A 20,781-nucleotide genomic window follows, 5' to 3' on the forward strand; every position below is an offset into this window, starting at 1 on the left:
GATACAGAAAAGGGGGTGGTGATGAACAGAGTGTCTGAATTAAGCAGACCACTCTTACCCAGTCCAAAGACCAGGGCTTGATCCATCACCGTTATTTATCTCACTGCCCCATCCCAGCTCAGAACCTGGCTATATGCAAATTAGTCTGTCCCTGGCCCAGTGCATCATGGGAACAGGGCAGACCAAACTACCAAGCCAATTCTTCACCAGAAAGGAGACAAGCTACCGGGGACCGGTTTCTGGCCTTTCAGCCTCTTCGGCCCGGCTTGCTTGAATCCTGATGGAGCAGTGAGAAAGGGACTCATGTCTGAGTATACCCTGCCACACCTATAGTGGCCAAAAACGATACAGAAAAGGGGGTGGTGATGAACAGAGTGTCTGAATTAAACAGACCACTCTTACCCAGTCCAAAGATCAGGGCTTGATCCATCACCGTTATTTATCTCACTGCCCCATGAGCTAAAAAACGGTGTTGGATCTAGCCCTGATCTCTTGACTGGGTGAGAGTACTCTGCTTAATTCAGAGACTCTGTCCATCACCCCCCCTTGTTGTAAATAATTTTGTCCACCCTAAGCGTGGAAGGGCATACTCAGATGTGAGTCCCTTGCTCATTGCACCATCAGGATTCAAGCAAGCCGGGCCGAAGACGCCTGAAATGGCAGAAACCGGTCCCTGGAAGCTTGTTTCCTTCCCAGTGTAAGAATTGGCTTTTGTAGTCTGGTCTGCCCTGTTCCCATGATGCACTGGGCCAGGGACAGACTAATTTGCATACAGCCAGGTTCTGAAACTGGGATGGTGCAATGAGCTAAAAAACGGTGTTGGATCTAGCCCTGATCTCTTGACAGGGTGAGAGAACTCTGCTTAATTCAAAGACTCTGTCCATCACCCCCCCCCTTGTTGTAAATAGTATTGTAAATACAGGACATTCATCGTGGCACAAGGACATTCAGCACTGACTAAAGGAAACTTATGCATCCATGCAGTTGCGTCAGATCCTTGTGAATCTTCCCCTAAAATGTTTTGAAAACCAGGAAACCAGTATATTGTACCTCCTAAAGCTAAAAATGAAATGCAGCAAATGCAACTATGTAGTGCCATGAAATGGCAGACGTGCATTATGGAATATGGAAAAATGTATCTATAATTCATTTTCCTTTAAATTGATTGCCGTTCCTTCTCTAGTAAACATTTGAAGACAGTGGGACCTATGAGTATGCTATCATGAATTTGTGCTTCTTATATTTTCCACAACCCATGGTTAGCAGCCTAGATCTCATCTTTGTGTGAAGGTATATCTGCCTGAGCATCAAATCCATAACTTGGGAGGGTGCTGCTTACCTGTACAGCTATTTAGCATACAATTTCCCATAATTCTCTGCGTGTGGCTATCGACGGTTTGGGGCAGAGAGCTGATAGAAATTAGTAAAACAACACCATTATATGTCTTACATTGCCTATCAGAAGCAGTGGAGGAGTAGTTATGCATAAACAGATAACATCTTTTGAAAAGGAATCATGTTCTTTGTAACATGAGGTACTAGGGCAAGTGTGCATGAAATTCACACTAAATTGTTTAACTTTGAGCAGTGGCAGTATCGTAGCCAATGAGGTTTAACCGAGGCGCGATTATTGCTTATTGAAAACTTTACCCAAAACCCCGTCATGGAGACTTGAAATATAGTCGAAATGGCAATTTTTGACAGTATCTTCGGAGACTGGAGAATATGTAATTAAAAAATAAGATAGTTTATTTTGCAATGCAATTTACTTGCAGGTTTGTGATCTGTGACAAGTACAAAACGGTGACTATTTGGCTTCAGTTTACTCTTTACGTTCTCTTTTGTTTTCTCAGCTTTTTTAATACAGCAGTAATTTAGGGATTTATTTTCCTTGATGAGTTTTCGTTATTCTTTTATTTTTTCCCCTTTGTTCTCAACTTTGCTCCACGGATTTGCTTGGGTCAGTGATGGGCAGAGGACGGGCTTTGTTTCTGCTCTCTGAGGTGACTCGCAGTCCGGCGCAGGGCTGGGCTCTTCCGAGGTCTCATCTCCCATTCAAATGTGCACTAACCGCCCAGAAAGTTTTTTTCTGGGAGCGAAGGCATTTGTTATCAGTAGGAAAATGTGGAGAGGGTTCATACAGATTGTATGGAGTGTTTGAAACAGAACAAGAACTGACAAAGCTCTTGTTTTTGCCGTTTGACATTATGTAAAGTTTATTTCTAATGCTCTTTGTGGCACTGAGTAATTGATGTTACCCAGCTCTATGACAGGGGCGTAGCTTCTGTTGGTGCAGCAGGTGCAGTTGCACTGGCGCCCACAGACCTGCGGGACCCACTGAACCCTGATTATTGCGGTATTTTATATTCCAAACTTCAACAAGGGGGCCTATTTTCTTCCTTGCTCTGGGGCCCATTTTTTCACCTGAGAGCCTTGAAAGACTGCATGGATCCTCTCTGATTTGAATTGGTGACAACGAGGTCAGGCAAAGAGCTCTTGTGTGGCTGCATCAGCCCAACTGGGCTACCAGATCTGGCACATTTGTATGCTGCATGCAGACGGAGACACACAACGTACACACAGCCATATATAGGGCAAGTATAAAAATCTGTATTGTGACGCAGCTGCGGCATAAATGTTGCGGCCCATTTACAATGTGACGCATCTAGGGAGATGTGTAACATTGTAAAGTCCCGCATCACATTATACCTGCGTCAGGTATAATGTATGCAGGGTGGGCGTTCCCACGCTAAAAGCCTTCTAGAACTGACGCACTGAAATCTACAAGATTTCACTACATCACTCTACGCCTTCACTGTGTCAAAATCCCTACGCCTGCACAGACCAGGCATAAGTTATGACTCAGGGCCTTTTGCGTCACTTTCATGAGCATTTCCAGCAATGCGTCACTTTTGTGCCAACAGATGCGTCAGAATTTCTGACGCATCTGTTAATCCTTGCGCCATGGAGCGCTGTATTGTAAATACAGCACATTCATCGTGGCACAAGGACATTCAGCACTGACTCAAGGAAACTTATGCATCCATGCAGTTGCGTCAGGTCCTTGTGAATCTTCCCCTAAAATGTTTTGAAAACCAGGAAACCAGTATATTGTACCTCCTAAAGCTAAAAATGAAATACAGCAAATGCAACTATGTAGTGCCATGAAATGGCAGACGTGCATTATGGAATATGGAAAAATTTATCTATAATTTATTTTCCTTTAAATTGATTGCCGTTCCTTCTCTAGTAAACATTTGAAGACAGTGGGACCTATGAGGATGCTATTATGAATTTGTGCTTCTTATATTTTCCACAACCCATGGTTAGCAGCCTAGATCTCATCTTTGTGTGAAGGTATATCTGCCTGAGCATCCAATCCATAACTTGGGAGGTTGCTGCTTACCTGTACAGCTATTTAGCATACAATTTCCCATAATTCTCTGCGTGTGGCTATCGACGGTTTGGGGCAGAGAGCTGATAGAAATTAGTAAAACAACACCATTATATGTCTTACATTGCCTATCAGAAGCAGTGGAGGAGTAGTTATGCATAAACAGATAACATCTTTTGAAAAGGAATCATGTTCTTTGTAACATGAGGTACTAGGGCAAGTGTGCATGAAATTCACACTAAATTGTTTAGCTTTGCGCAGTGGCAGTATCGTAGCCAATGAGGTTTAACCGAGGCGCGATTATTGCTTATTGAAAACTTTACCCAATACCCCGTCATGGAGACTTGAAATATAGTCGAAATGGCAATTTTTTACAGTCTCTTCGGAGACTCGAGAATGTGTAATTAAAAAATCAGATAGTTTATTTAGCAATGCAATTTACTTGCAGGTTTGTGATCTGTGACAAGGACAAACCGGTGACTCTATTTGGCTTCAGTTTACTTTTTACGTTCTCTTTTGTTTTCTCAGCTTTTTAAATACAGCAGTAATTTAGGGATTTATTTACCTTGATGAGTTTTCATTATTCTTTTATTTCTTCCCCTTTGTTCTCATCTTTGCCGCACGGATTCGCTTGGGTCAGTGATGGGCAGAGGACGGGCTTTGTTTCTGCTCTCTGAGGTGACTCGCAGTCCGGCGCAGGGCTGGGCTCTTCCGAGGTCTCATCTCCCATTCAAATGTGCACTAACCGCCCAGAAAGTTTTTTTCTGGGAGCGAAGGCATTTGTTATCAGTAGGAAAATGTGGAGAGGGTTCATACAGATTGTATGGAGTGTTTGAAACAGAACAAGAACTGACAAACCTCTTGTTTTTGCCGTTTGACATTATGTAAAGTTTATTTCTAATGCTCTTTGTGGCACTGAGTAATTGATGTTACCCAGCTCTATGACAGGGGCGTAGCTTTTTTTGGTGCAGCAGGTGCAGTTGCACTTGGGCCCACAGACCTGCGGGACCCACTGAACCCTGATTATTGCGGTATTTTATATTCCAAACTTCAACAAGGGGGCCTATTTTCTTCCTTGCTCTAGGGCCCATTTTTTCACCTGAGAGCCTTGAAAGACTGCATGGATCCTCTCTGATTTGAATTGGTGACAATGAGGTCAGGCAAAGAGCTCTTGTGTGGCTGCATCAGCCCAACTGGGCTACCAGATCTGGCACATTTGTATGCTGCATGCAGACGGAGACACACAACGTACACACAGCCATATATAGGGCAAGTATAAAAATCTGTATTGTGATGCAGCTGCGGCATAAATGTTGCGGCCCATTTACAATGTGACGCATCTAGGGAGATGTGTCACATTGTAAAGTCCCGCATCATATTATACCTGCGTCAGGTATAATGTATGCAGGGTGGGCGTTCCCACGCTAAAAGCCTTCTATAACTGACGCACTGAAATCTACAAGATTTCACTACATCACTCTACGCCTTCACTGTGTCAAAATCCCTACGCCTGCACAGACCAGGCATAAGTTATGACTCAGGGCTTTTTGCGTCACTTTCATGAGCATGTCCAGCAATGCGTCACTTTTGTGCCAACAGATGCGTCAGAATTTCAGACGCATCTGTTAATTCTGCCATGGAGCGCTGTATTGTAAATACAGCACATTCATCGTGGCACAAGGACATTCAGCACTGACTCAAGGAAACTTATGCATCCATGCAGTTGCGTCAGGTCCTTGTGAATCTTCCCCTAAAATGTTTTGAAAACCAGGAAACCAGTATATTGTACCTCCTGAAGCTAAAAATGAAATGCAGCAAATGCAACTATGTAGTGCCATGAAATGGCAGACGTGCATTATGGAATATGGAAAAATGTATCTATAATTTATTTTCCTTTAAATTGATTGCCGTTCCTTCTCTAGTAAACATTTGAATACAGTGGGACCTATGAGGATGCTATTATGAATTTGTGCTTCTTATATTTTCCACAACCCATGGTTAGCAGCCTAGATCTCATCTTTGTGTGAAGGTATATCTGCCTGAGCATCAAATCCATAACTTGGGAGGGTGCTGCTTACCTGGACAGCTATTTAGCATACAATTTCCCATAATTCTCTGCATGTGGCTATCGACGGTTTGGGGCAGAGAGCTGATAGAAATTAGTAAAACAACACCATTATATGTCTTACATTGCCTATCAGAAGCAGTGGAGGAGTAGTTATGCATAAACAGATAACATCTTTTGAAAAGGAATCATGTTCTTTGTAACATGAGGTACTAGGGCAAGTGTGCATGAAATTCACACTAAATTGTTTAACTTTGAGCAGTGGTAGTATCGTAGCCAATGAGGTTTAACCGAGTCGCGATTATTGCTTATTGAAAACTTTACCCAAAACCCCGTCATGGAGACTTGAAATATAGTCGAAATGGCAATTTTTGACAGTCTCTTCGGAGACTGGAGAATATGTAATTAAAACATAAGATAGTTTATTTTGCAATGCAATTTACTTGCAGGTTTGTGATCTGTGACATGGACAAAACGGTGACTCTATTTGGCTTCAGTTTACTCTTTACGTTCTCTTTTGTTTTCTCAGCTTTTTAAATACAGCAGTAATTTAGGGATTTATTTTCCTTGATGAGTTTTCGTTATTCTTTTATTTTTTCCCCTTTGTTCTCATCTTTGCTCCACGGCTTCGCTTGGGTCAGTGATGGGCAGAGGACGGGCTTTGTTTCTGCTCTCTGAGGTGACTCGCAGTCCGGCGCAGGGCTGGGCTCTTCCGAGGTCTCATCTCCCATTCAAATGTGCACTAACCGCCCAGAAAGTTTTTTTCTGGGAGCGAAGGCATTTGTTATCAGTAGGAAAATGTGGAGAGGGTTCATACAGATTGTATGGAGTGTTTGAAACAGAACAAGAACTGACAAAGCTCTTGTTTTTGCCGTTTGACATTATGTAAAGTTTATTTCTAATGCTCTTTGTGGCACTGAGTAATTTATGTTACCCAGCTCTATGACAGGGGCGTAGCTTCTGTTGGTGCAGCAGGTGCAGTTGCACTGGCGCCCACAGACCTGCGGGACCCACTGAACCCTGATTATTGCGGTATTTTATATTCCAAACTTCAACAAGGGGGCCTATTTTCTTCCTTGCTCTAGGGCCCATTTTTTCACCTGAGAGCCTTGAAAGACTGCATGGATCCTCTCTGATTTGAATTGGTGACAATGAGGTCAGGCAAAGAGCTCTTGTGTGGCTGCATCAGCCCAACTGGGCTACCAGATCTGGCACATTTGTATGCTGCATGCAGACGGAGACACACAACGTACACACAGCCATATATAGGGCAAGTATAAAAATCTGTATTGTGACGCAGCTGCGGCATAAATGTTGCGGCCCATTTACAATGTGACGCATCTAGGGAGATGTGTAACATTGTAAAGTCCCGCATCACATTATACCTGCGTCAGGTATAATGTATGCAGGGTGGGCGTTCCCACGCTAAAAGCCTTCTAGAACTGACGCACTGAAATCTACAAGATTTCACTACATCACTCTACGCCTGTGTCAAAATCCCTACGCCTGCACAGACCAGGCATAAGTTATGACTCAGGGCTTTTTGCGTCACTTTCATGAGCATGTCCAGCAATGCGTCACTTTTGTGCCAACAGATGCGTCAGAATTTCTGACGCATCTGTTAATTCTGCCATGGAGCGCTGTATTGTAAATACAGCACATTCATCGTGGCACAAGGACATTCAGCACTGACTCAAGGAAACTTATGCATCCATGCAGTTGCGTCAGGTCCTTGTGAATCTTCCCCTAAAATGTTTTGAAAACCAGGAAACCAGTATATTGTACCTCCTGAAGCTAAAAATGAAATGCAGCAAATGCAACTATGTAGTGCCATGAAATGGCAGACGGGCATTATGGAATATGGAAAAATGTATCTATAATTATTTTCCTTTAAATTGATTGCCGTTCCTTCTCTAGTAAACATTTGAATACAGTGGGACCTATGAGGATGCTATTATGAATTTGTGCTTCTTATATTTTCCACAACCCATGGTTAGCAGCCTAGATCTCATCTTTGTGTGAAGGTATATCTGCCTGAGCATCAAATCCATAACTTGGGAGGGTGCTGCTTACCTGGACAGCTATTTAGCATACAATTTCCCATAATTCTCTGCATGTGGCTATCGACGGTTTGGGGCAGAGAGCTTATAGAAATTAGTAAAACAACACCATTATATGTCTTACATTGCCTATCAGAAGCAGTGGAGGAGTAGTTATGCATAAACAGATAACATCTTTTGAAAAGGAATCATGTTCTTTGTAACATGAGGTACTAGGGCAAGTGTGCATGAAATTCACACTAAATTGTTTAACTTTGAGCAGTGGCAGTATCGTAGCCAATGAGGTTTAACCGAGGCGCGATTATTGCTTATTGAAAACTTTACCCAAAACCCCGTCATGGAGACTTGAAATATAGTTGAAATGGCAATTTTTGACAGTCTCTTCGGAGACTGGAGAATATGTAATTAAAAAATAAGATAGTTTATTTTGCAATGCAATTTACTTGCAGGTTTGTGATCTGTGACAAGGACAAAACGGTGACTCTATTTGGCTTCAGTTTACTCTTTACGTTCTCTTTTGTTTTCTCATCTTTTTAAATACAGCAGTAATTTAGGGATTTATTTTCCTTGATGAGTTTTCGTTATTCTTTTATTTTTTCCCCTTTGTTCTCATCTTTGCTCCACGGATTCGCTTGGGTCAGTGATGGGCAGAGGACGGGCTTTGTTTCTGCTCTCTGAGGTGACTCGCAGTCCGGCGCAGGGCTGGGCTCTTCCGAGGTCTCATCTCCCATTCAAATGTGCACTAACCGCCCAGAAAGTTTTTTTCTGGGAGCGAAGGCATTTGTTATCAGTAGGAAAATGTGGAGAGGGTTCATACAGATTGTATGGAGTGTTTGAAACAGAACAAGAACTGACAAAGCTCTTGTTTTTGCCGTTTGACATTATGTAAAGTTTATTTCTAATGCTCTTTGTGGCACTGAGTAATTGATGGTACCCAGCTCTATGACAGGGGCGTAGCTTCTGTTGGTGCAGCAGGTGCAATTGCACTGGCGCCCACAGACCTGCGGGACCCACTGAACCCTGATTATTGCGGTATTTTATATTCCAAACTTCAACAAGGGGGCCTATTTTCTTCCTTGCTCTAGGGCCCATTTTTTCACCTGAGAGCCTTGAAAGACTGCATGGATCCTCTCTGATTTGAATTGGTGACAATGAGGTCAGGCAAAGAGCTCTTGTGTGGCTGCATCAGCCCAACTGGGCTACCAGATCTGGCACATTTGCATGCTGCATGCAGACGGAGACACACAACGTACACACAGCCATATATAGGGCAAGTATAAAAATCTGTATTGTGACGCAGCTGCGGCATAAATGTTGCGGCCCATTTACAATGTGACGCATCTAGGGAGATGTGTAACATTGTAAAGTCCCGCATCACATTATACCTGCGTCAGGTATAATGTATGCAGGGTGGGCGTTCCCACGCTAAAAGCCTTCTAGAACTGACGCACTGAAATCTACAAGATTTCACTACATCACTCTACGCCTTCACTGTGTCAAAATCCCTACGCCTGCACAGACCAGGCATAAGTTATGACTCAGGGCCTTTTGCGTCACTTTCATGAGCATTTCCAGCAATGCGTCACTTTTGTGCCAACAGATGCGTCAGAATTTCTGACGCATCTGTTAATCCTTGCGCCATGGAGCGCTGTATTGTAAATACAGCACATTCATCGTGGCACAAGGACATTCAGCACTGACTCAAGGAAACTTATGCATCCATGCAGTTGCGTCAGGTCCTTGTGAATCTTCCCCTAAAATGTTTTGAAAACCAGGAAACCAGTATATTGTACCTCCTAAAGCTAAAAATGAAATGCAGCAAATGCAACTATGTAGTGCCATGAAATGGCAGACGTGCAATATGGAATATGGAAAAATGTATCTATAATTTATTTTCCTTTAAATTGATTGCCGTTCCTTCTCTAGTAAACATTTGAAGACAGTGGGACCTATGAGGATGCTATTATGAATTTGTGCTTCTTATATTTTCCACAACCCATGGTTAGCCGCCTAGATCTCATCTTTGTGTGAAGGTATATCTGCCTGAGCATCCAATCCATAACTTGGGAGGTTGCTGCTTACCTGTACAGCTATTTAGCATACAATTTCCCATAATTCTCTGCGTGTGGCTATCGACGGTTTGGGGCAGAGAGCTGATAGAAATTAGTAAAACAACACCATTATATGTCTTACATTGCCTATCAGAAGCAGTGGAGGAGTAGTTATGCATAAACAGATAACATCTTTTGAAAAGGAATCATGTTCTTTGTAACATGAGGTACTAGGGCAAGTGTGCATGAAATTCACACTAAATTGTTTAGCTTTGCGCAGTGGCAGTATCGTAGCCAATGAGGTTTAACCGAGGCGCGATTATTGCTTATTGAAAACTTTACCCAATACCCCGTCATGGAGACTTGAAATATAGTCGAAATGGCAATTTTTGACAGTCTCTTTGGAGAATATGTAATTAAAAAATAAGATAGTTTATTTTGCAATGCAATTTACTTGCAGGTTTGTGATCTGTGACAAGGACAAAACGGTGACTCTATTTGGCTTCAGTTTACTCTTTACGTTCTCTTTTGTTTTCTCAGCTTTTTAAATACAGCAGTAATTTAGGGATTTATTTTCCTTGATGAGTTTTCGTTATTCTTTTATTTCTTCCCCTTTGTTCTCATCTTTGCTCCACGGATTCGCTTGGGTCAGTGATGGGCAGAGGACGGGCTTTGTTTCTGCTCTCTGAGGTGACTCGCAGTCCGGCGCAGGGCTGGGCTGTTACGAGGTCTCATCTCCCATTCAAATATGCACTAACCGCCCAGAAAGTTTTTTTCTGGGTGCGAAGGCATTTGTTATCAGTAGGAAAATGTGGAGAGGGTTCATACAGATTGTATGGAGTGTTTGAAACAGAACAAGAACTGACAAAGCTCTTGTTTTTGCCGTTTGACATTATCTAAAGTTTATTTCTAATGCTCTTTGTGGCACTGAGTAATTGATGTTACCCAGCTCTATGACAGGGGCGTAGCTTCTGTTGGTGCAGCAGGTGCAGTTGCACTGGCGCCCACAGACCTGCGGGACCCACTGAACCCTGATTATTGCGGTATTTTATATTCCAAACTTCAACAAGGGGGCCTATTTTCTTCCTTGCTCTAGGGCCCATTTTTTCACCTGAGAGCCTTGAAAGACTGCATGGATCCTCTCTGATTTGAATTGGTGACAATGAGGTCAGGCAAAGAGCTCTTGTGTGGCTGCATCAGCCCAACTGGGCTACCAGATCAGGCACATTTGTATACTGCATGCAGACGGAGACACACAACGTACACACAGCCATATATAGGGCAAGTATAAAAATCTGTATTGTGACGCAGCTGCGGCATAAATGTTGCGGCCCATTTACAATGTGACGCATCTAGGGAGATGTGTCACATTGTAAAGTCCCGCATCATATTATACCTGCGTCAGGTATAATGTATGCAGGGTGGGCGTTCCCACGCTAAAAGCCTTCTAGAACTGACGCACTGAAATCTACAAGATTTCACTACATCACTCTACGCCTTCACTGTGTCAAAATCCCTACGCCTGCACAGACCAGGCATAAGTTATGACTCAGGGCTTTTTGCGTCACTTTCATGAGCATTTCCAGCAATGCGTCACTTTTGTGCCAACAGATGCGTCAGAATTTCTGACGCATCTGTTAATTCTTGCGCCATGGAGCGCTGTATTGTAAATACAGCACATTCATCGTGGCACAAGGACATTCAGCACTGACTCAAGGAAACTTATGCATCCATGCAGTTGCGTCAGGTCCTTGTGAATCTTCCCCTAAAATGTTTTGAAAACCAGGAAACCAGTATATTGTACCTCCTAAAGCTAAAAATGAAATGCAGCAAATGCAACTATGTAGTACCATGAAATGGCAGACGTGCATTATGGAATATGGAAAAATTTATCTATAATTTATTTTCCTTTAAATTGATTGCCGTTCCTTCTCTAGTAAACATTTGAAGACAGTGGGACCTATGAGGATGCTATCATGAATTTGTGCTTCTTATATTTTCCACAACCCATGGTTAGCAGCCTAGATCTCATCTTTGTGTGAAGGTATATCTGCCTGAGCATCAAATCCATAACTTGGGAGGGTGCTGCTTACCTGGACAGCTATTTAGCATACAATTTCCCATAATTCTCTGCGTGTGGCTATCGACGGTTTGGGGCAGAGAGCTGATAGAAATTAGAAAAACAACACCATTATATGTCTTACATTGCCTATCAGAAGCAGTGGAGGAGTAGTTATGCATAAACAGATAACATATTTTGAAAAGGAATCATGTTCTTTGTAACATGAGGTACTAGGGCAAGTGTGCATGAAATTCCCACTAATTTGTTTAGCTTTGCGCAGTGGCAGTATTGTAGCCAATGAGGTTTAACCGAGGCGTGATTATTGCTTATTGAAAACTTTACCCAATACCCCGTCATGGAGACTTGAAATATAGTCGAAATGGCAATTTTTGACAGTCTCTTTGGAGACTAGAGAATATGTAATTAAAAAATAAGATAGTTTACTTTGCAATGCAATTTACTTGCAGGTTTGTGATCTGTGACAAGGACAAAACGGTGACTCTATTTGGCTTCAGTTTACTCTTTACGTTCTCTTTTGTTTTCTCAGCTTTTTAAATACAGCAGTCATTTAGGGATTTATTTTCCTTGATGAGTTTTCGTTATTCTTTTATTTTTTCCCCTTTGTTCTCATCTTTGCTCCACGGATTCGCTTGGGTCAGTGATGGGCAGAGGACGGGCTTTGTTTCTGCTCTCTGAGGTGACTCGCAGTCCGGCGCAGGGCTGGGCTCTTCCGAGGTCTCATCTCCCATTCAAATGTGCACTAACCGCCCAGAAAGTTTTTTTCTGGGAGCGAAGGCATTTGTTATCAGTAGGAAAATGTGGAGAGGGTTCATACAGATTGTATGGAGTGTTTGAAACAGAACAAGAACTGACAAAGCTCTTGTTTTTGCCGTTTGACATTATGTAAAGTTTATTTCTAATGCTCTATGTGGCACTGAGTAATTGATGTTACCCAGCTCTATGACAGGGGCGTAGCTTCTGTTGGTGCAGCAGGTGCAGTTGCACTGGTGCCCACAGACCTGCGGGACCCACTGAACCCTGATTATTTCGGTATTTTATATTCCAAACTTCAACAAGGGGGCCTATTTTCTTCCTTGCTCTAGGGCCCATTTTTTCACCTGAGAGCCTTGAAAGACTGCATCCTCTCTGATTTGAATTGGTGACAATGAGGTCAGGCAAAGAGCTCTTGTGTGGCTGCATCAGCCCAACTGGGCTACCAGATCTGGCACATTTGTATGCTGCATGCAGACGGAGACTCACAACCTACACACAGCCATATATAGGGCAAGTATAAAAATCTGTATTGTGACGCAGCTGCGGCGTAAATGTTGCGGCCCATTTACAATGTGACGCATCTAGGGAGATGTGTCACATTGTAAAGTCCCGCATCACATTATTCCTGCGTCAGGTGTAATGTATGCAGGGTGGGCGTTCCCACGCTAAAAGCCTTCTAGAACTGACGCACTGAAATCTACAAGATTTCACTACATCACTCTACGCCTTCACTGTGTCAAAATCCCTACGCCTGCACAGACCAGGCATAAGTTATGAATCAGGGCTTTTTGCGTCACTTTCATGAGCATTTCCAGCAATGCATCACTTTTGTGCCAACAGATGCGTCAGAATTTCTGACGCATCTGTTAATCCTTGCGCCATGGAGCGCTGTATTGTAAATACAGCACATTCATCGTGGCACAAGGACATTCAGCACTGACTCAAGGAAACTTATGCATCCATGCAGTTGCGTCAGGTCCTTGTGAATCTTCCCCTAAAATGTTTTGAAAACCAGGAAACCAGTATATTGTACCTCCTAAAGCTAAAAATGAAATGCAGCAAATGCAACTATGTAGTGCCATGAAATGGCAGACGTGCATTATGGAATATGGAAAAATGTATCTATAATTTATTTTCCTTTAAATTGATTGCCGTTCCTTCTCTAGTAAACATTTGAAGACAGTGGGACCTATGAGTATGCTATTATGAATGTGTGCTTCTTATATTTTCCACAACCCATGGTTAGCAGCCCAGATCTCATCTTTGTGTGAAGGTATATCTGCCTGAGCATCAAATCCATAACTTGGGAGGGTGCTGCTTACCTGGACAGCTATTTAGCATACAATTTCCCATAATTCTCTGCGTGTGGCTATCGACGGTTTGGGGCAGAGAGCTGATAGAAATTAGTAAAACAACACCATTATATGTCTTACATTGCCTATCAGAAGCAGTGGAGGAGTAGTTATGCATAAACAGATAACATCTTTTGAAAAGGAATCATGTTCTTTGTAACATGAGGTACTAGGGCAAGTGTGCATGAAATTCCCACTAAATTGTTTAGCTTTGCGCAGTGGCAGTATTGTAGCCAATGAGGTTTAACCGAGGCGTGATTATTGCTTATTGAAAACTTTACCCAATACCCCGTCATGGAGACTTGAAATATAGTCGAAATGGCAATTTTTTACAGTTTCTTCGGAGACTGGAGAATATGTAATTAAAAAATAAGATAGTTTACTTTGCAATGCAATTTACTTGCAGGTTCTTGATCTGTGATAAGGACAAAACGGTGACCATATTTGGCTTCAGTTTACTCTTTACGTTCTCTTTTGTTTTCTCAGCTTTTTAAATACAGCAGTAATATAGGGATTTATTTTCCTTGATGAGTTTTCGTAATTCTTTTATTTCTTCCTCTTTGTTCTCATCTTTGCTCCACAGATTCGCTTGTGTCAGTGATGGGCAGAGGACGGGCTTTGTTTCTGCTCTCTGAGGTGACTCGCAGTCCGGCGCAGGGCTGGGCTCTTCCGAGGTCTCATCTACCATTCAAATGTGCACTAACCGCCCAGAAAGTTTTTTTCTTGGAGCGAAGGCATTTGTTATTAGTAGGAAAATGTGGAGAGGGTTCATACAGATTGTATGGAGTGTTTGAAACAGAACAAGAACTGACAAAGCTCTTGTTTTTGCCGTTTGACATTATGTAAAGTTTATTTCTAATGCTCTATGTGGCACTGAGTAATTGATGTTACCCAGCTCTATGACAGGGGCGTAGCTTCTGTTGGTGCAGCAGGTGCAGTTGCACTGGTGCCCACAGACCTGCGGGACCCACTGAACCCTGATTATTTCGGTATTTTATATTCCAAACTTCAACAAGGGGGCCTATTTTCTTCCTTGCTCTAGGGCCCATTTTTTCACCTGAGAGCCTTGAAAGACTGCATCCTCTCTGATTTGAATTGGTGACAATGAGGTCAGGCAAAGAGCTCTTGTGTGGCTGCCTCAGCCCAACTGGGCTACCAGATCTGGCACATTTGTATGCTGCATGCAGACGGAGACACACAACCTACACACAGCCATATATAGGGCAAGTATAAAAATCTGTATTGTGACGCAGCTGCGGCGTAAATGTTGCGGCCCATTTACAATGTGACGCATCTAGGGAGATGTGTCACATTGTAAAGTCCCGCATCACATTATTCCTGCGTCAGGTGTAATGTATGCAGGGTGGGCGTTCCCACGCTAAAAGCCTTCTAGAACTGACGCACTGAAATCTACAAGATTTCACTACATCACTCTACGCCTTCACTGTGTCAAAATTCCTACGCCTGCACAGACCAGGCATAAGTTATGACTCAGGGCTTTTTGCGTCACTTTCATGAGCATTTCCAGCAATGCATCACTTTTGTGCCAACAGATGCGTCAGAATTTCTGACGCATCTGTTAATCCTTGCGCCATGGAGCGCTGTATTGTAAATACAGCACATTCATCGTGGCACAAGGACATTCAGCACTGACTCAAGGAAACTTATGCATCCATGCAGTTGCGTCAGGTCCTTGTGAATCTTCCCCTAAAATGTTTTGAAAACCAGGAAACCAGTATATTGTACCTCCTAAAGCTAACAATGAAATGCAGCAAATGCAACTATGTAGTGCCATGAAATGGCAGACGTGCATTATGGAATATGGAAAAATGTATCTATAATTTATTTTCCTTTAAATTGATTGCCGTTCCTTCTCTAGTAAACATTTGAAGACAGTGGGACCTATGAGGATGCTATTATGAATGTGTGCTTCTTATATTTTCCACAACCCATGGTTAGCAGCCTAGATCTCATCTTTGTGTGAAGGTATATCTGCCTGAGCATCAAATCCATAACTTGGGAGGGTGCTGCTTACCTGGACAGCTATTTAGCATACAATTTCCCATAATTCTCTGCGTGTGGCTATCGACGGTTTGGGGCAGAGAGCTGATAGAAATTAGTAAAACAACACCATTATATGTCTTACATTGCCTATCAGAAGCAGTGGAGGAGTAGTTATGCATAAACAGATAACATCTTTTGAAAAGGAATCATGTTCTTTGTAACATGAGGTACTAGGGCAAGTGTGCATGAAATTCCCACTAAATTGTTTAGCTTTGCGCAGTGGCAGTATTGTAGCCAATGAGGTTTAACCGAGGCGTGATTATTGCTTATTGAAAACTTTACCCAATACCCCGTCATGGAGACTTGAAATATAGTCGAAATGGCAATTTTTGACAGTCTCTTCGGAGACTGGAGAATATGTAATTAAAAAATAAGATAGTTTACTTTGCAATGCAATTTATTTGCAGGTTTGTGATCTGTGACAAGGACAAAACGGTGACTCTATTTGGCTTCAGTTTACTCTTTACGTTCTCTTTTGTTTTCTCAGCTTTTTAAATACAGCAGTAATTTAGGGATTTATTTTCCTTGATGAGTTTTCGTTATTCTTTTATTTCTTCCCCTTTGTTCTCATCTTTTCTCCACGGATTCGCTTGGGTCAGTGATGGGCAGAGGACGGGCTTTGTTTCTGCTCTCTGAGGTGACTCGCAGTCCGGCGCAGGGCTGGGCTCTTCCGAGGTCTCATCTCCCATTCAAATGTGCACTAACCGCCCAGAAAGTTTTTTTCTGGGAGCGAAGGCATTTGTTATCAGTAGGAAAATGTGGAGAGGGTTCATACAGATTGTATGGAGTGTTTGAAACAGAACAAGAACTGACAAAGCTCTTGTTTTTGCCGTTTGACATTATGTAAAGTTTATTTCTAATGCTCTTTGTGGCACTGAGTAATTGATGTTACCCAGCTCTATGACAGGGGCGTAGCTTCTGTTGGTGCAGCAGGTGCAGTTGCACTGGCGCCCACAGACCTGCGGGACCCACTGAACCCTGATTATTGCGGTATTTTATATTCCAAACTTCAACAAGGGGGCCTATTTTCTTCCTTGCTCTAGGGCCCATTTTTTCACCTGAGAGCCTTGAAAGACTGCATGGATCCTCTCTGATTTCAATTGGTGACAATGAGGTCAGGCAAAGAGCTCTTGTGTGGCTGCATCAGCCCAACTGGGCTACCAGATCTGGCACATTTGTATGCTGCATGCAGACGGAGACACACAACGTACACACAGCCATATATAGGGCAAGTATAAAAATCTGTATTGTGACGCAGCTGCGGCATAAATGTTGCGGCCCATTTACAATGTGACGCATCTAGGGAGATGTGTCACATTGTAAAGTCCCGCATCATATTATACCTGCGTCAGGTATAATGTATGCAGGGTGGGCGTTCCCACGCTAAAAGCCTTCTAGAACTGACGCACTGAAATCTACAAGATTTCACTACATCACTCTACGCCGTCACTGTGTCAAAATCCCTACGCCTGCACAGACCAGGCATAAGTTATGACTCAGGGCTTTTTGCGTCACTTTCATGAGCATTTCCAGCAATGCGTCACTTTTGTGCCAACAGATGCGTCAGAATTTCTGACGCATCTGTTAATTCTTGCGCCATGGAGCGCTGTATTGTAAATACAGCACATTCATCGTGGCACAAGGACATTCAGCACTGACTCAAGGAAACTTATGCATCCATGCAGTTGCGTCAGGTCCTTGTGAATCTTCCCCTAAAATGTTTTGAAAACCAGGAAACCAGTATATTGTACCTCCTAAAGCTAAAAATGAAATGCAGCAAATGCAACTATGTAGTGCCATGAAATGGCAGACGTGCATTATGGAATATGGAAAAATGTATCTATAATTTATTTTCCTTTAAATTGATTGCCGTTCCTTCTCTTGTAAACATTTGAAGACAGTGGGACCTATGAGGATGCTATTATGAATGTGTGCTTCTTATATTTTCCACAACCCATGGTTAGCAGCCTAGATCTCATCTTTGTGTGAAGGTATATCTGCCTGAGCATCAAATCCATAACTTGGGAGGGTGTTGCTTACCTGGACAGCTATTTAGGATACAATTTCCCATAATTCTCTGCGTGTGGCTATCGACGGTTTGGGGCAGAGAGCTAATAGAAATTAGTAAAACAACACCGTTATATGTCTTACATTGCCTATCAGAAGCAGTGGAGGAGTAGTTATGCATAAACAGATAACATCTTTTGAAAAGGAATCATGTTCTTTGTAACATGAGGTACTAGGGCAAGTGTGCATGAAATTCCCACTAAATTGTTTAGCTTTGCGCAGTGGCAGTATTGTAGCCAATGAGGTTTAACTGAGGTGTGATTATTGCTTATTGAAAACTTTACCCAATACCTTGTCATGGAGTCTTGAAATATAGTCGAAATGGCAATTTTTGACAGTCTTTTCGGAGACTGGAGAATATGTCATTAAAAAATAAGATAGTTTACTTTGCAATGCAATTTACTTGCAGGTTTGTGATCTGTGACAAGGACAAAACGGTGACTCTATTTGGCTTCAGTTTACTCTTTACGTTCTCTTTTGTTTTCTCAGCTTTTTAAATACAGCAGTAATTTAGGGATTTATTTTCCTTGATGAGTTTTCGTTATTCTTTTATTTCTTCCCCTTTGTTCTCATCTTTGCTCCACGGATTCGCTTGGGTCAGTGATGGGCAGAGGACGGGCTTTGTTTCTGCTCTCTGAGGTGACTCACAGTCCGGCGCAGGGCTGGGCTCTTCCGAGGTCTCATCTCCCATTCAAATGTGCACTAACCGCCCAGAAAGTTTTTTTCTGGGAGCGAAGGCATTTGTTATCAGTAGGAAAATGTGGAGAGGGTTCATACAGATTGTATGGAGTGTTTGAAACCGAACAAGAACTGACAAAGCTCTTGTTTTTGCCGTTTGACATTATGTAAAGTTTATTTCTAATGCTCTTTGTGGCACTGAGTAATTGATGTTACCCAGCTCTATGACAGGGGCGTAGTTTCTGTTGGTGCAGCAGGTGCAGTTGCACTGGCGCCCACAGACCTGCGGGACCCACTGAACCCTGATTATTGCGTTATTTTATATTCCAAACTTCAACAAGGGGGCCTATTTTCTTCCTTGCTCTAGGGCCCATTTTTTCACCTGAGAGCCTTGAAAGACTGCATGGATCCTCTCTGATTTGAATTGGTGACAATGAGGTCAGGCAAAGAGCTCTTGTGTGGCTGCATCAGCCCAACTGGGCTACCAGATCTGGCACATTTGTATGCTGCATGCAGATGGAGACACACAACGTACACACAGCCATATATAGGGCAAGTATAAAAATCTGTATTGTGATGCAGCTGCGGCATAAATGTTGCGGCCCATTTACAATATGACGCATCTAGGGAGATGTGTCACATTGTAAAGTCCCGCATCATATTATACCTGCGTCAGGTATAATGTATGCAGGGTGGGCGTTCCCATGCTAAAAGCCTTCTAGAACTGACGCACTGAAAGCTACAAGATTTCACTACATCACTCTACGCCTTCACTGTCAAAATCCCTACGCCTGCACAGACCAGGCATAAGTTATGACTCAGGGCTTTTTGCGTCACTTTCATGAGCATTTCCAGCAATGCGTCACTTTTGTGCCAACAGATACGTCAGAATTTCTGACGCATCTGTTAATTCTTGCGCCATGGAGCGCTGTATTGTAAATACAGCACATTCATCGTGGCACAAGGACATTCAGCACTGACTCAAGGAAACTTATGCATCCATGCAGTTGCGTCAGGTCCTTGTGAATCTACCCCTAAAATGTTTTGAAAACCAGGAAACCAGTATATTGTACCTCCTAAAGCTAAAAATGAAATGCAGCAAATGCAACTATGTAGTGCCATGAAATGGCAGACGTGCATTATGGAATATGGAAAAATGTATCTATAATTTATTTTCCTTTAAATTGATTGCCGTTCCTTCTCTAGTAAACATTTGAAGACAGTGGGACCTATGAGGATGCTATTATGAATTTGTGTTTCTTATATTTTCCACAACCCATTGTTAGCAGCCTAGATCTCATCTTTGTGTGAAGGTATATCTGCCTGAGCATCAAATCCATAACTTGGGAGGGTGCTGCTTACCTGGACAGCTATTTAGCATACAATTTCCCATAATTTTCTGCGTGTGGCTATCGACGGTTTGGGGCAGAGAGCTGATAGAAATTAGTAAAACAACACCATTATATGTCTTACATTGCCTATCAGAAGCAGTGGATGAGTAGTTATGCATAAACAGATAACATCTTTTGAAAAGGAATCATGTTCTTTGTAACATGAGGTACTAGGGCAAGTGTGCATGAAATTCCCACTAAATTGTTTAGCTTTGCGCAGTGGCAGTATCGTAGCCAATGAGGTTTAACCGAGGCGTGATTATTGCTTATTGAAAACTTTACCCAATACCCCGTCATGGAGACTTGAAATATAGTCGAAATGGCAATTTTTGACAGTCTCTTCGGAGACTGGAGAATATGTAATTAAAAAATAAGATAGTTTACTTTGCAATGCAATTTATTTGCAGGTTTGTGATCTGTGACAAGGACAAAACGGTGACTCTATTTGGCTTCAGTTTACTCTTTACGTTCTCTTTTGTTTTCTCAGCTTTTTAAATACAGCAGTAATTTAGGGATTTATTTTCCTTGATGAGTTTTCGTTATTCTTTTATTTCTTCCCCTTTGTTCTCATCTTTTCTCCACGGATTCGCTTGGGTCAGTGATGGGCAGAGGACGGGCTTTGTTTCTGCTCTCTGAGGTGACTCGCAGTCCGGCGCAGGGCTGGGCTCTTCCGAGGTCTCATCTCCCATTCAAATGTGCACTAACCGCCCAGAAAGTTTTTTTCTGGGAGCGAAGGCATTTATTATCAGTAGGAAAATGTGGAGAGGGTTCATACAGATTGTATGGAGTGTTTGAAACAGAACAAGAACTGACAAAGCTCTTG

The 20,781-nt window shown here is 42.5% G+C and overlaps 10 non-coding genes across 10 annotated transcripts; all 10 read left to right on the forward strand.

The window, feature by feature from the left end:
- The first annotated feature begins 1,576 nt into the window (after positions 1-1,576).
- Positions 1,577-1,716, forward strand: LOC144793973 (U4 spliceosomal RNA). Its single transcript, XR_013603418.1, has one exon. It is a non-coding gene; the product is annotated as a U4 spliceosomal RNA (small nuclear RNA).
- Positions 1,717-3,643: 1,927 nt separating this feature from the next.
- On the forward strand, positions 3,644-3,783 carry LOC144793776 (U4 spliceosomal RNA). The gene has a single exon (XR_013603243.1). It is a non-coding gene; the product is annotated as a U4 spliceosomal RNA (small nuclear RNA).
- A 1,926-nt stretch (positions 3,784-5,709) lies between these two features.
- LOC144792999 (U4 spliceosomal RNA) lies at positions 5,710-5,849 on the forward strand. Its single transcript, XR_013602674.1, has one exon. It is a non-coding gene; the product is annotated as a U4 spliceosomal RNA (small nuclear RNA).
- Positions 5,850-7,769: 1,920 nt separating this feature from the next.
- Positions 7,770-7,909, forward strand: LOC144793796 (U4 spliceosomal RNA). The gene has a single exon (XR_013603262.1). It is a non-coding gene; the product is annotated as a U4 spliceosomal RNA (small nuclear RNA).
- A 1,929-nt stretch (positions 7,910-9,838) lies between these two features.
- On the forward strand, positions 9,839-9,978 carry LOC144793591 (U4 spliceosomal RNA). The gene has a single exon (XR_013603075.1). It is a non-coding gene; the product is annotated as a U4 spliceosomal RNA (small nuclear RNA).
- Positions 9,979-11,900: 1,922 nt separating this feature from the next.
- LOC144793830 (U4 spliceosomal RNA) lies at positions 11,901-12,040 on the forward strand. Its single transcript, XR_013603292.1, has one exon. It is a non-coding gene; the product is annotated as a U4 spliceosomal RNA (small nuclear RNA).
- A 1,925-nt stretch (positions 12,041-13,965) lies between these two features.
- On the forward strand, positions 13,966-14,105 carry LOC144793024 (U4 spliceosomal RNA). Its single transcript, XR_013602696.1, has one exon. It is a non-coding gene; the product is annotated as a U4 spliceosomal RNA (small nuclear RNA).
- A 1,925-nt stretch (positions 14,106-16,030) lies between these two features.
- On the forward strand, positions 16,031-16,170 carry LOC144793844 (U4 spliceosomal RNA). Its single transcript, XR_013603303.1, has one exon. It is a non-coding gene; the product is annotated as a U4 spliceosomal RNA (small nuclear RNA).
- A 1,929-nt stretch (positions 16,171-18,099) lies between these two features.
- LOC144793116 (U4 spliceosomal RNA) lies at positions 18,100-18,239 on the forward strand. Its single transcript, XR_013602778.1, has one exon. It is a non-coding gene; the product is annotated as a U4 spliceosomal RNA (small nuclear RNA).
- A 1,927-nt stretch (positions 18,240-20,166) lies between these two features.
- LOC144793749 (U4 spliceosomal RNA) lies at positions 20,167-20,306 on the forward strand. Its single transcript, XR_013603219.1, has one exon. It is a non-coding gene; the product is annotated as a U4 spliceosomal RNA (small nuclear RNA).
- The last annotated feature ends 475 nt before the right edge of the window (positions 20,307-20,781 follow it).

The sequence above is a fragment of the Lissotriton helveticus genome, chromosome 11, assembly GCF_964261635.1.
Source record: "Lissotriton helveticus chromosome 11, aLisHel1.1, whole genome shotgun sequence".
NCBI classification, from domain to species: Eukaryota; Metazoa; Chordata; class Amphibia; order Caudata; family Salamandridae; genus Lissotriton; species Lissotriton helveticus.